The sequence below is a fragment of the Micromesistius poutassou genome, assembly GCF_964030765.1.
Source record: "Micromesistius poutassou genome assembly, chromosome: 10".
NCBI lineage: Eukaryota > Metazoa > Chordata > Actinopteri > Gadiformes > Gadidae > Micromesistius > Micromesistius poutassou.
Genome location: NC_140280.1, coordinates 4,702,735 through 4,716,063, shown reverse-complemented (window position 1 = coordinate 4,716,063; position 13,329 = coordinate 4,702,735). Strand labels below are relative to the sequence as shown.

The following is a 13,329-nucleotide window of genomic DNA, read 5'->3' as shown; positions in this document are numbered from 1 at the left end:
AGAGCAAAATTAAATCCCAATCCTACTACCAAGAACCATAATTAACCTTTCTAATAAACCACCAATTACCAATTACCAATCAACTAAACCATTCCATACCATAATAAACCATTCTATACCAATAAACTAAACCATTCTATACCATAATAAACTATTCTATACCAATAAACTAAACCATTATATACCATAGTAAACCATTCTATTTAAGCAATAAACCATAGCATACAACCAACACACCACACCTTAAAACAATGCAACAGTTATTAATGGTGTGTCAGAACTGTCGTCTGTTGTCAGGGGTTACTGTTGTCAAGTGGAAGCAGACCCTGTGTGTCGGGCGGCGGTGTGATGGTGAGGCATCGTTACTGCAGGGTGCAGAGGGGTGCTAGGGAGGGTTTTACTGTGAAGAGGTCACAGCAGCTGCCCAGAGCAGTGCATGCTGGGAGAAGGAGTCCAATAGGCAGCAGCCATAATGCACCCTGTAGGATCATTCATGTTCATGTAGTCGGACAATATAGTCTCATCAAATTATGGTAACGGATACTAACATTATTATTACATGTTATTGTGGTGGATTACTGATAAAGTTATAGTGCACTATTTGGGCATCACCGTCACCATTCTGTCGTTTTCTAAATGTGAGCGTATACGTCGGTTCCCTGTTGCTCTGCCTTGTTCTCATGACGCCCCATAAAGAATTGCACAACTGATGTGCGTTTATTCCCACACTATATCCCATGCAGTACGGTGCATATCCCATGATGCACTGCAGTTTCCATTGCTGTCAGATCCAGCCAATAGAAATGGACGGCGACTACAGCTTTTTAAATAAATGACCTCCCTACATAGTGTGCTGTGTAGTGTTCCCCCTACAGGGGTTAGGGGGGTGAGGGTACGAGTGAACCTATCAGAACACAGCGTGTGTTTCCTTGGTTCCTCGTTCCACCGAAAATGTTTACAGGGGTGTGTCTAGGCGGGGCACACCCGAGCCATAAAGGAACGTGATTGGCCAGCCGGAGTGCCACACAAACTCATTCTGACACATCCAGATTCAGAGGGTGGTATTAATCCCCGGTGGAAATTGTTTAATCCCCGAGAGAAATTATTCACAGGCTGTCTCGATACACCAGGATGCTGCGTCTATAATCCAGGAAGTTTTCATAATGAGGACGAGTCGCAAACATATACGGGATGGATAGGTAAACTTAGCTGTTTCATAACCGGGTGCAATTTTGACGAGTTATTTGAAAATTGCCCCTCTAGTGACATCACTTAATGAGTCAATGTACGTGCTTGTTGTAAGTTGTACGTCCTGGCACTTAAGAATAGTACTTAGCATCATGTAGCGACTTAGCCTAGCTATCTCTGTTGTATATGGGGAATGGGTTAACCTAGCAAATGTTAGTGCTTGGCACTTGGTTCTATGAACATCCTTACTGTACCGACAGCCATATATTGTTGTTTCTTTTTCTTCTGACAAATGTACTTATTGTAAGTCGCTTTGGATGAAAGCGTCTGCTAAATGCCCTGAATGTAAATGTAAATCATCAATGTGGATTTATAGACCACCAGTCTACCAGTGGACTCTACCAACTGATAGCTGATCGATGTCACATCCGCTGTGGTTAAACGACGGCCCCTGAATCAGTTTAAACACCGAACCTTTGAAAGACGTCTCGATCAGACCCCGCCCCCGTCCGAGCCCTCTGATCGCCCGTTATACACCTCGTCTCTCCGAGCCTCCCGCCAGTGGACACAAAGGCCCGCAGCAGCTCATTTATTATTGATACCAGCGAACTCCGCGGCCCACGGAGACACAGAAGGTGATCCGATGTGAACATCGACTCTCCCCTCTCTCTAAACCACATCATGTGACTCTGTTTCAGCCTGTCACCCAAAATAACAGGGTGACCTTTAGTCGGGAGAGGGAGTGCAGAGTAAACAGCATCATGAAGTCCACAGCGCCTGACATTCTGTCACTACGGCGATGATGTCCTCCAAAATATCACACTCCCGCCTCTGGAACCCAACACAAAGGGAGCTTTATTATCAGATGTGCAATAGGACATATCATCACTGTGTTGAATATGCATCGATTTATAATCTTCTGTACCTGTACATGAATGACATGTAACACATGAACAAATCACTGCAGGTTGCTTTATGAAGGAGGCTTCCGGACAGAATATAGCAGTTTGAATACCACAGGCACAGGATGTGTGTTTTACAGAATCTGTGAACGCGTATTAATAACATATTCAGCATTCACTCTCACAACTGTTCTGACTGAGTAATTTATTCATTCATTCATTTTAGATTTGCAGACTTTCGGAACAACACTGTCTGCCTCTCTGGAGAAGGAGCGTCAGATGCAAACAATACCAAACAAAATGGCTCCCTGTCGAATTGTGCGGTCTTTGTGTGTCTCTGAGATGTAACCAAAATACCTCGTGTCTGTACCGCGTTCAAACAGCACATTAAAATAGATCAAAGCAAGCGTCTGCGTGCAGTGCGAGGCGGAGGACAGCCGAGGTCTGGAGGCGTCTTATGTCAGCGCTGCACAGTCCCGGACGGAGTGGTCTGAAGTGACCCCAAAGAGGGGCTTTTTAGCAGCAGTGGACCCAACCCCCCACCCCCCCCGGAGCAAGAGGCCATCTTGGACACACGGTACCCCCCCCCCCCCCCCCCCCCCTCCAGCCACACTCAGCGGCCGCGTCTCCGCACGCACCACTGCTCCTTTAGCACGCTCCCCCGCAGGTGACCATCAGTCTGGCTTCATTCAGCCGGTCAGGAGCACTCCTCTCCCTTTCCTTTATCCCAAACTTTCATACTCTCTCTTACTCTCCTTAACGTCCTTTCTGTTTTTCTCTCTCTCTCTCTCCCCCTTTCTCTCCCTGTCCCTCCTGCTCTCTCCCCTGCTCTTTCTCTCTCTCTCTCCCATTATCCAGGGTGCTTGGTGCTGGTGACCTCAGTCTTGGGTACCACTTCCATCGTCGTGGAAACACAAGGCCTGAGGTGGATGAGAGTGATGAGCTCAGAGTCCCTCGTCTGTAACAGGTATATCACCGGCCCTGCTCTGACTCACTGATAAATAACTCCACCATGTATAATCTGCTGCATGGCTCAGGAATCAGCTGGCGGAGAGGTGGAGCTGGAGGAAGAGAGGTGGAGGTGGTGGAGGAGAGGTGGAGCTGTTGGAGGAGAGGTGGAGGTGGTGGAGGAGAGGTGGAGGTGGCGGAGCTGGTGGAGGCGAAGTGGAGGAGAGGTGGAGAAGTGGAGGAGAGGAGGAGGAGCTGCGTGGGGGACAGGTGGAGGAGGACGAGGAGCAGAACAGCTGCAGGAGGTGAGCATGATGAACAGAGGTAATATACAGAATATGTGGTCACCTGCTTCCTCTCTCTCTCCTGCTTGAGGCTGAAGGTCTGCTAACCTTTTTTACAGAAAGGCTGTTCCCAACGTGCTTGACTGAACCTCCTGAGACTCTCTCTGCCTCACCACCAGTCACATGGCCTGGAGCCTGGGACAGGGTAGGGGTTAGGGGTGTTCCAAAATGTTCCGGGTTTGATCCCAGTCTCCACATCCTACCTGTAGGCATCCTGGAGTGAGATGCTAAACACCTACTGCTCCTTAATGACTTCTGCATCGGAACGAGTCACTTTGAACAAGTGTCTGCTCAATCAATCAATAGAACTGCATCAGAGAATAGTGGAAAAGGGATACAGATTGAGGATTCAAAAATACTGTGATATATACTGTACATTATGCAAGTTACTGTGGTAAGACTGCAGGCCCCATTTCTCCTCAGTGGAAACCTCCTTTTGTCAAAGACCAGAGAGTGAGGTTCTGAGGGTGTGGAGATTAAGGAGTGAAAGCCCTGGTTGGTACCTACTGTCATCTGAACTGCAGGCACATCTCCACTCCATTCCCCTGAATTAATACATGAGCCATAGAAAGTAGGTCAGGGAGGATGCATCTCTGGGAGTCAGTGTCTGTGTGTGGGGGAGAGAGAGAGAGAGCAAGGGAAAGAGATTAGGAGAGAGAGAGAGAGAGAGAGAGAGAGAGAGAGAGAGAGAGAGCAGGGGTTGAAGTGAAGACAGGAGTGTGCCGATCAAATTGGAGAATTAACTTCGGTGGCAAAAAACTTTAATCTTTTATTGCAGACACAACAGACAAAGACGGATTAAAAGATTTTATTTCAAATCTGCATCGTCGGGCAGAACATTTCAATCGAAATAAACCGGAAAAACGCATATTTCACTGCTTAGAAATGAAAACCTAGGGTCTCTCTCTCTCTCTCTCACACACCACCACTAAAGACACACGGAGACACACGGGAACGGCGTTGTTTCAGGATATAAACTGTACATTCTGGTCGACCGATGAGCAAAGAAAGAACTAGGAAGCAGACGGGAACGAGAAACCACAACAAGCAAGCATCGCCAAGTAATAACAGGAAATCAAACGTTATCAAAAGAATGCACTGTATGTATATATATATTTATATGGATATAAAAAAGCACAAAATATAAAGGAGTAGGGGGGTTTAGAGGGAGGGGGGGGGGGGAAGGATTTATAGACGTTTCCGCGTGTTGATGAGGAAGCAACAGAGCATCTGTTGTGAAGTGCGAGGGGTCAGGGGTCAGGGTGTCGGAGGGGTCATGTGTCAACGCCCCTCAGGGCGTTCTAATCAATCCAGATCGGTTTCCCAGGCAACAAGGGGGACTGGTGGAGTAATCTGCGTTCAGGACGTTGCGTCGCAGCGGACGAGCGCCAAGGCACAAAGTAGCACATCTGGTTTGGCTGTTTTTGTTTCTCATTAGTCGTGTCCAATCGGGAGTTTGGTTAGAATGGGTCTGGCTCTGCAGCACGGGAGAGATCACATTCTAGAATGAATCAAACGTGAGCCACAGCAGTCCTAGGGCGATTCCTGTCTTCAAAGGAACTAATAGGAAGAGTCCCTGGTAGCATTTGAATAGAGTAATGTTGAAATGACTAATGCCTTCAAACTTATCAATAGATTTATCCTTATCCTTCATTTTAATATGCGGTTGAACACTAATGGATTATTTGGCTCCCTTATGCTGATTTACTTAATACTTACTAGATATTGTTCTACATATATTCATAATAAGACGGCTGTTCTTCCAGTCTTTCAGTTCTGGGGTCTCTACTCTCTCCCTCTTTCTCCAAGATTGCTGATTATTTCGGACTGTGAAACTTTCAAGCTTTTCTCACATGTCCAAACAGTGTGTGGACTTTAGTACAAATATGCAACACAAAATCTATTAAGATACTCACAAAAGCAGCAATTAATTGTCACATTATATATATATAAATTATACATAAAAAATATTAATAAAACTACACACAGCCACTGGAAAATTATATTCCAGTAAAACTTAAAACCAAAATCTTTTCCTTGTTATTTTCATACAATTCATAATTACAAAATAGGCAATCCATTTTTTTCCTCAAATGCTTTGCTTTTGAAAGAATACATTTTTTTCTCATTTTTAATCAATAGTATAATTTAGTTTTAGAAAACTATTGGGTTTTATGTTGGAACTCTATTGAATCAATTTCAACATTATTTTTTTTTCATCGTAGGAACCTTCTGGATTTTACCGTTGAATTATAAATTATACTGCAGTTTAGAATATATAACCTGCGCTATATATTTATTCTCCATCTCTCTTTGCTTCTCCTGATAAAAGCGTCTTGGTTACACACCCCATGTTGTACCACTAGATGTCCTGCTCATTAGCCGTTACAAGCTAGTTCAAAATTGACCCTGTTGTGACATCAAAAGTGGAAGTACACGCCCAGATGTTTGACTGACAGCCAGCCTACCAGCCTACCCTTTGGACTGTACCAACTGCTGGGCTGATCCATCCGTGGTAGAATAGGGGCCCTTCGTGTTGTGGGTGAAGTAGGTGTGTTGTTGGCGTGTATTTAAAGTCTGTTCTATACTGAGTCTGTTAATAGCTGCTGATACTGATGCTGTACTGAGAAGTGATTCAAATACCTTACAAATACTCGCAGCATCTCGTTCAATCGTTGACAGCTTACCCGTTAAGTGATGACATGGCTCCCAGTTTTAAGTGTTTCTAGAAGTTGAATCTAAGAGTTAAAAGACGTGATAAAATACACTCAGGACTCGCCTGGAGGTTGTTATAAAATACTTTTTGTGTTGTTTTCTTACTCTTATTTTTTGAATACTGCAAAGAAAGAGATGATGGAGGCGTGCAGGTGCATGCTGACGGAGGCAACGGGGCAGCAGGAGAGGAGACGGGGTCTGTGGCGAGGGCCGCTCGGCAGCGTCCAGAGTTTTTGCAGAGTTTCAGAAGCTCGGATCCAAAGCTTTTCTTTTTCCTTCTTTCTTTGTTTGTTTTGTATTTTTTTTTTTTACAAACGGCATGGTGTTCCTCAGAGAGAGTCCCTCAGGTGGAGAATTTCATCGTGACCACCTCCTCCTGGAGCACACAGAGAACACAGGAGATAGGGTCAGATGGTTAGTGGACAGCAGAGCTTCTGCTGCTGGACCTGCTGTCCACCACCTCTTCCTGACAGGAGCACAGAAGAAAGGGAGGAGGTGGTGGACGGCAGAACTTCTGCTGTCCACCACCTCCTCCTGGAGCAGACAGAAACACAGAAGTTAGGGAGGAGGTGGTGGACGGCAGACCTTCTGCTGTCCACCACCTCCTCCTCACAGAAACACATAAGTTAGGGAGGAGGTGGAACTTCTGCTGTCCGTCACCTCCTCCTGGAGCAGACAGAAACACAGAAGTTAGGGAGGAGGTGGTGGACGGCAGACCTTCTGCCGCTGGAGCTAAGGCTTCTGCTGAGGCAACACATTTAACTTAAAGGGCTGTTACCATCATCTCATCATCGGGCCACCTGATGGCAGGCTGCTGAGTCATCACCACCTGCCATTTCAAATCTATCCACTTGTGACATCACAAGTGGATTGATTTTGAAGATCTAGCCACGTTTTTTTTATATACTTAAATTGAAGGCATCTGAATGGAATTGTTCAGGTGCTAGAGATTCTATAAATTGAACAACTAAAAAAAATCGAAGACATTGCTTTGACCAGTGCATAATACAGAGATGCTGAATAATGAATGTTAAAAGCTCTGGAGAGACACACAGACAGACAGCAGGACGTGTGGCGCATCTCAGGTCCAGCATTGCACTTCGACATTAGTGTGTTTAGCTTCAGTATGGGCTTGTGATGGTGTGCACTGCACTCTAACATTACCATTCATTTATCTTTATCCCGGGTGCTTTCAGGCTGCATATCTCTAAGAAGCAGGTACAGACAGGAAAGGGCATCTCGTTAAACGTCATGACTACAGGAAGACAGCGGACATTGGGATTCAAACCCAGAACCAACAGGGTATCAGTCACAACAGTGAAAGGAACCCTAGTTGTGACATTGAGACTGATTGTTCTCGCTACTCAACTCATATTCATCAACATGGATCCCAGTTATGTCGGTCATGTTGATCGTTTTCATGAACCAACGAAACGTGTGTCGCTTTAAATGTTGCTGCCACAAGGCATTGTGGGACTGCATAACCTCCTTTCCCTATGCAAAGGAAGGACTAGTGTACCCTACGCTAAATGATAGGAGAAAAGGAGCATTGAAGCATTGCTCCACAGTGTTTACAGAATTCAAACAGCTCTAATCTTGGCCGCCACTTAGAAACTTCCGAGTCATTTCACTCAGTTTGGAAAACAATCTAATACTGCATTTTACAAAGGTCATGAAGAAACGTTCCAGTCGCTGTCATCAGAGTTATTATGCTACTCTATAGCTATTCAACCCTATACTACACATGCTATACATGAACCCCGCTTTAAGACCTCCATGCTGAGACACCCAGCTGAAAGTACGAGCGTGTGACACAGGGACAGAGGGCTGTGACTCTACTGATGAACATCTTACCTCCAGGGCAGCTCGGAACGGGTCCTTTCATTTGGAGTACTGGAGGAGAGGAGAGGGAGAGGAGAGATGTGCTCAGTGGAGTGTGTGCTGAGCATCCACACACACACTCAGCCTTTGATGCTTTTTTACAGATTACATTTCTAAACTTTTTTACATATCCCTCGATGGAGTGTTGCCTGAATAAAAAAAAGACTATTTGGACCGTTTAGGAGTGGCTCATTAATTTGGAGATGTAGCCTTACCCGGTAATTCCCTTGCATGTCACAACATGTTCCATTCCCTTAACAATTCTTTGTTTTACTTAACTTGGTTACAGTGTCATTTAGCAATGTGATGGCTTCCAGTTTGCCTCTCAGGGATTAATCCATTTCATCTTGTCTTACTTTACTTCATATTAACACTTTTTCTGGGTTGCAATTGGGGTGGAAAAAGTGATATCAACCTCTAAGCATCTTGAAGGGCTCAGATTTCACCGGGAGGTGTGAAGCTGATTGGCTCTTACGAGGCTTTCAAAACCTCCCCTGAGGTGACATCATTCATCGCGCTGGATACTCCCACTCGTGATGTCACTTGATGTAGATTTAATGCCCTCCTAATCACTAATCAATATGGCTCCTCATGGTGAATAGGGCCCTTTAACAGTCAGGATTTAGTGAAACAGAACCGCCAAACCTTCGGTGTGTGAATGATACACACTGGAGTGTCTTTTAGGGAACTTTAGCTTCTGCAAAAGACTCACTTCTTCAGACTTCACCTGGACTCTGCATAGCCTTCCCCAACCCCCCTACACCCCTCTTACGCACTTATTGTATGTCTGTACATACTAGTACTTAAAGGTCCTATGACATGCCACCAGGTGGCATCTCCTGGTGTGATTAGCCGTTACAAGCCGTTTTGGAAATCTGCCCCTTATGACATCACAAGTGGGCGGGTCCACCTAGATGTGTGCTGGATAGATCAGTCTACCAGCCTACCCAGTGGACTGTAGCAAACGTTGCTCATCTATCTGTCACACATCCAAAACGGCTTGTAATGGCTAATCACACCACACCTGGTGGCATGTCATGGGACCTTTAAAAATAGTACTTTTTTATGGGTTAACCTAGTAATTGTTAATGCTTGGCTCTTGGTTCTATGAACATCCTTACTGTACCCACAGAGATATATTGTTGTTTCTCCTTCTGACAAATGTACTTATTGTAAGTCTCTTTGGACTAAAGCGTCTGCTAAACGCCCTGAATGTAAACGTAATCTTTGTTTCCCACTAAGATCCCCCCCCCCCCCCCCCCCCCCCCCCCCACCTGACGTAGGCGCCCTACCTCGAGGGTGGAGGCCCGGGAGTCGCTGATCTCCGACGGGCCGATGCTGCGGGGTATGCTGGATACGAAGTAGCCGGCGCCCTTAGGCACGATGGGCTGCCGCACCACCACGTTGCCCTTGCGCGTCTCGGCCAGGAAGAGGCTGTACCAGTAGGCGTCGCTGGAGATGAGGGTGGAGTCGGCGATGGTGGAGCTGCGCTGGCTGATGATGCTGTTGCGGCTGATGACGCTGTTGCGGTTGGGCGGCGGCATCTTCAGAGGCTTGGGCTTGGGCTTCTGGCACTTGAGCACGATGATGACCAGGATGGTGATGAGCAGCAGGAAGGAGACGGCGCCCAGGCCGATCACCAGGTACAGGTTGAGGTCGGTGAACACGTCGTACTCGATGGGCACCTCGGTGGCCTCGGAGAAGGGCAGCGCGTTCTCCACCGTGGCGATCTTCACCGTCACGGTGGCCGACAGCGGCGGCTCGCCGTTGTCCTTGGCCACGATGACCAGCCGCTGCTGGCGCGGGTCGCGGTAGCTGAACATGCGCGCGGTGCGGATCTCGCCGTTGTACTGGTCCAGGCTGAACAGGGAGGCGTCGCTCATCTGCAGCACCTGGTAGGTGACGCGCGCGTTCTGCTCCGAGTCGGCGTCGATGGCGATCACCTTGGCGATCAGGTGGCCCTTGTCGGCCGAGCGCGGGATGACCTCCTCCACCACGGAGCCCTGCGGCCGCCACGGCGCCACGATGACGGGGGCGTTGTCGTTCTGGTCCTGGACCACCACGCGCACTGTCACGTTGGCGCTCAGCGGGGGGCTGCCCGAGTCCCGGGCCTCCACGTGGAACAGGAAGTCCCGCTCGATCTCGTAGTCGAAGGTCTTCAGGGCGTAGAGGTTGCCGTTCTCGGGGTTGATGGAGAAGAGCATGGACATGGAGGTGTTGGCCACCTCCTTCTCCATGATGAAGTACACCAGGTACTGGTTCTCGTTGAGGTCCGGGTCGTAGGCGCTCAGCGAGGTGAGCAGTGCGCCCAGCGCGTTGTTCTCCGCCACGTGGATGGTGTAGGACGACTGCGGGAAGGCGGGCGCGTTGTCGTTGATGTCCAGCACCTCCAGGATGAGGGTCTCGTTCTCGCCCAGCGAGGGCGAGCCGCGGTCCCGGACCCTCAGCGTGATCTCGTAGCGGCTGGTGGTCTCGCGGTCCAGCGGCTGGGACACCAGCAGCTCCAGGTAGTCCTCTGAGGACTTGTTGAGGACGAAGGGCAGCCGCGCGGCATGGTTCAGGGAGATCTCCACCTCGCCGTTGGCGCCCGAGTCCTTGTCACTGAGGCTCACCACGGCGATCAGCGTCCCCACGGGGACGTCCTCCCGGACCCGCGTCTTCAGGGACTTGATGGTGACCACGGGGTAGTTGTCGTTGAGGTCCACCACGTACAGCGTGACCTTACACTGGCCCGACAACGGCGTGGAGCCCTTATCGTGGGCCTGGATGTACATCTCAAAACTTTGGATCTCCTCGTAGTCAATGGGCCCCTTCACTTTGATCTCGCCGGTGTTGGGGTCCAGGGAGAAGATCTCCTGCGTCTTCTCGGACGTGTACAGCGTGTAAGAGTACAACAACTCGGCGTTCTTACCCTCGTCTTGATCCGTCGCGTTCAAAGTCAACACGACCGAGCCGAGCGACGCGTTCTCCGTGACATTGACGGTGTATACGGACTGATTGAACACGGGGGCGTTGTCGTTGACATCGAGAACGTTGATGACGATGCTGGCCGTCCCGGAGCGGGCGGGAACGCCGCCGTCCACCGCCGTCAGGATCAACGTCTGGAGACTGCGTTGTTCTCGGTCCAGATCGCTGTTGAGAACCAGGTCGACGTATTTCGACCCGTCGCTGCCGGTCTGGATGTCGATGCTGAACGAGTCGCTCTCGCTGAGGAAGTAGGTCTTGATGGAGTTCGCCCCCACGTCCGCATCCACGGCGTTCGTGAGCGAGAACCTCTCGCCGGGAGCGGCCGCCTCGGAGATGTCCAGGTGCATAGTCTTTCTCCGGAACACCGGCGCGTTGTCGTTGATGTCCATGATCTCCAGCTCGATGTTGAAGATCCGGATGGGGCTCTCCAGGACCACGTCCATCTTCAGGAAGCACGAGGCGGTCTTACTCATGCAGATGCTCTCGCGGTCGATCTTCTCCCGGATCACCAGGTCTCCCGTCTCTTTGTTGATGTCGAGGTAGTTCTTGCTCTGGATCACGTCGAGCTTCGCCGCCCGCTCCTTCAGGCTGCGGACCTCCAGCCCGAGGTCCGTGGCCAGGTTGGCGACCACCGAGCCCGCCGCCATCTCCTCCGGGATGGAGTAGCGGGTGATGGCGGCCGCGCGTCCCCACAGCGCCGCGAGCAGCCAGAGAGCCGCCATCCATTGTGTCCGTGGAGCCGACGCACACAGCGCCATGACGACCGGAGGGTGGGAAGAGGAGGCCGTTAACGCGCGACGAGCGACCAGACGAGCCGTTTCTCTGCGTCTTCCTTTCCTTCTAATTCTTCTTCCTGTGCACAATCAGTCCCGTGTCGCGTAAAGGACGGCCGATGCCATCGCCCAGCTGCGCTACAGCTGCAGTAGCCTAGGCCGTCGGTGCGCGGTGGTGTGAGCGGAGAGACGGGAGGAGGTGGGCTTGCTCTGGTGTCCTCGTTCCGTGTGAGGAAGAGGAGGAGGATGAGGAGGAGGGAGTCTCATGCCTGTTACGGTTTTGTAGAAAACCGTGGGCAGATAACGTTGACACATTTTATTTAATTCTACATATTGTAGTGTCGACTCCTACAAGGAGGATAAGGATATGGCCACATATGAGTTTTATGACATTTATAACGACAGCATGCACACTCCCCCCCAACACACACACACACACACACACACACACACACACACACACACACACACACACACACACACACACACACACACACACACACACACACACACACACACACACAAACACACACACATTACGTTACGTTACATTCATGCAATTCCATTCATAGCCTAGTACACTTCAATTGCATCCCAGGTTTAAAAGTTAAAAATACAAGAATAAATGCAATGTCATCTGTATTCGATATTTATTAAATTCATTGATGAATTGACCAATCAGAGCAAAGAGACACAAACGTAAGATGCAAAAATGCATGATTCCATGCAGGTCTACCGTCACTGTGCCAAAGGTTACCGCACATAGCCTCTGTTTCACCGCCAGACGTGAGTCATTACGAGCCCTTCTGAAACGGAGCGATTTGTGACGTCACAAGTGGGAACAGCCACCCTCATGATTTATGGTGCACTGAGTTGATCTGTCCGTCATCCCTCTGGGTGGACGCTTCCACTGGTGACGTCACAAGTGGATAGAATCCCCAGAGGCAGTGAGTCCAGTGATCTCGCTGCACTCGAGATTAATGATTGATGCCTTCAGTCCGTTTCTCATTGAGTCAAGAATATATATTTATGTCTGCAATATATAACTCCACTTAACTAAGTGGAAGGGAAGACCCCAGTGTCGAGGGACCAACCAGAATCCATCCAGTGAATTGGAGACATGAAATGTGAGATGAATGATCCCTTTGTTGCAGACTGCTGTAGCCTATCGTGTCTTAAATAAATACAAATCTTCAAATAATCCGACACCATTACCTGTCCTAGCCCGACAGATAATAAGAAATATAGAAGTTAAGGACAGACCCAGGCCCTTCTATAGTCTACTGCTACTTAACAAGCAGCCGCATTAAACTTTAATATCATTGATTGTCAGCTTGAGCACATTTACCATTAATGGAAACCATACACAAGCAGATTTAGGAGTGTTTGAGTGTGTGTGTGTGTGTGTGTGTGTGTGTGCATGCATGTGTGTGGACTTGTGTGTCTCTCTGTGTGCGTGTGTGCGTGCATGTGTGTGTGCATGCGTATGTGCATGTGTGCGTTTGTGTTTGCATGATCGTGTGTCTCTGTGCATGTATGTGCGTTTGTGTGTGTGTGTGTGTGTGTGTGTGTGTGTGTGTGTGTGTGTACATGCTTGTGTGTCTCTGTGTG

At 48.8% G+C, this 13,329-nt stretch overlaps 1 pseudogene across 1 annotated transcript; it reads right to left on the bottom strand.

Annotated features, from left to right (window-relative positions):
• Positions 1-6,440: 6,440 nt before the first annotated feature.
• Positions 6,441-11,703, bottom strand: LOC311353863 (protocadherin alpha-C2 pseudogene; annotated as a pseudogene). The gene is made up of 2 exons: positions 9,271-11,703; positions 6,441-6,473 (listed from the first exon to the last, which is right to left on the bottom strand). The product of its transcript is annotated as a protocadherin alpha-C2 pseudogene (transcript).
• Between the last annotated feature and the right edge of the window lie 1,626 nt (positions 11,704-13,329).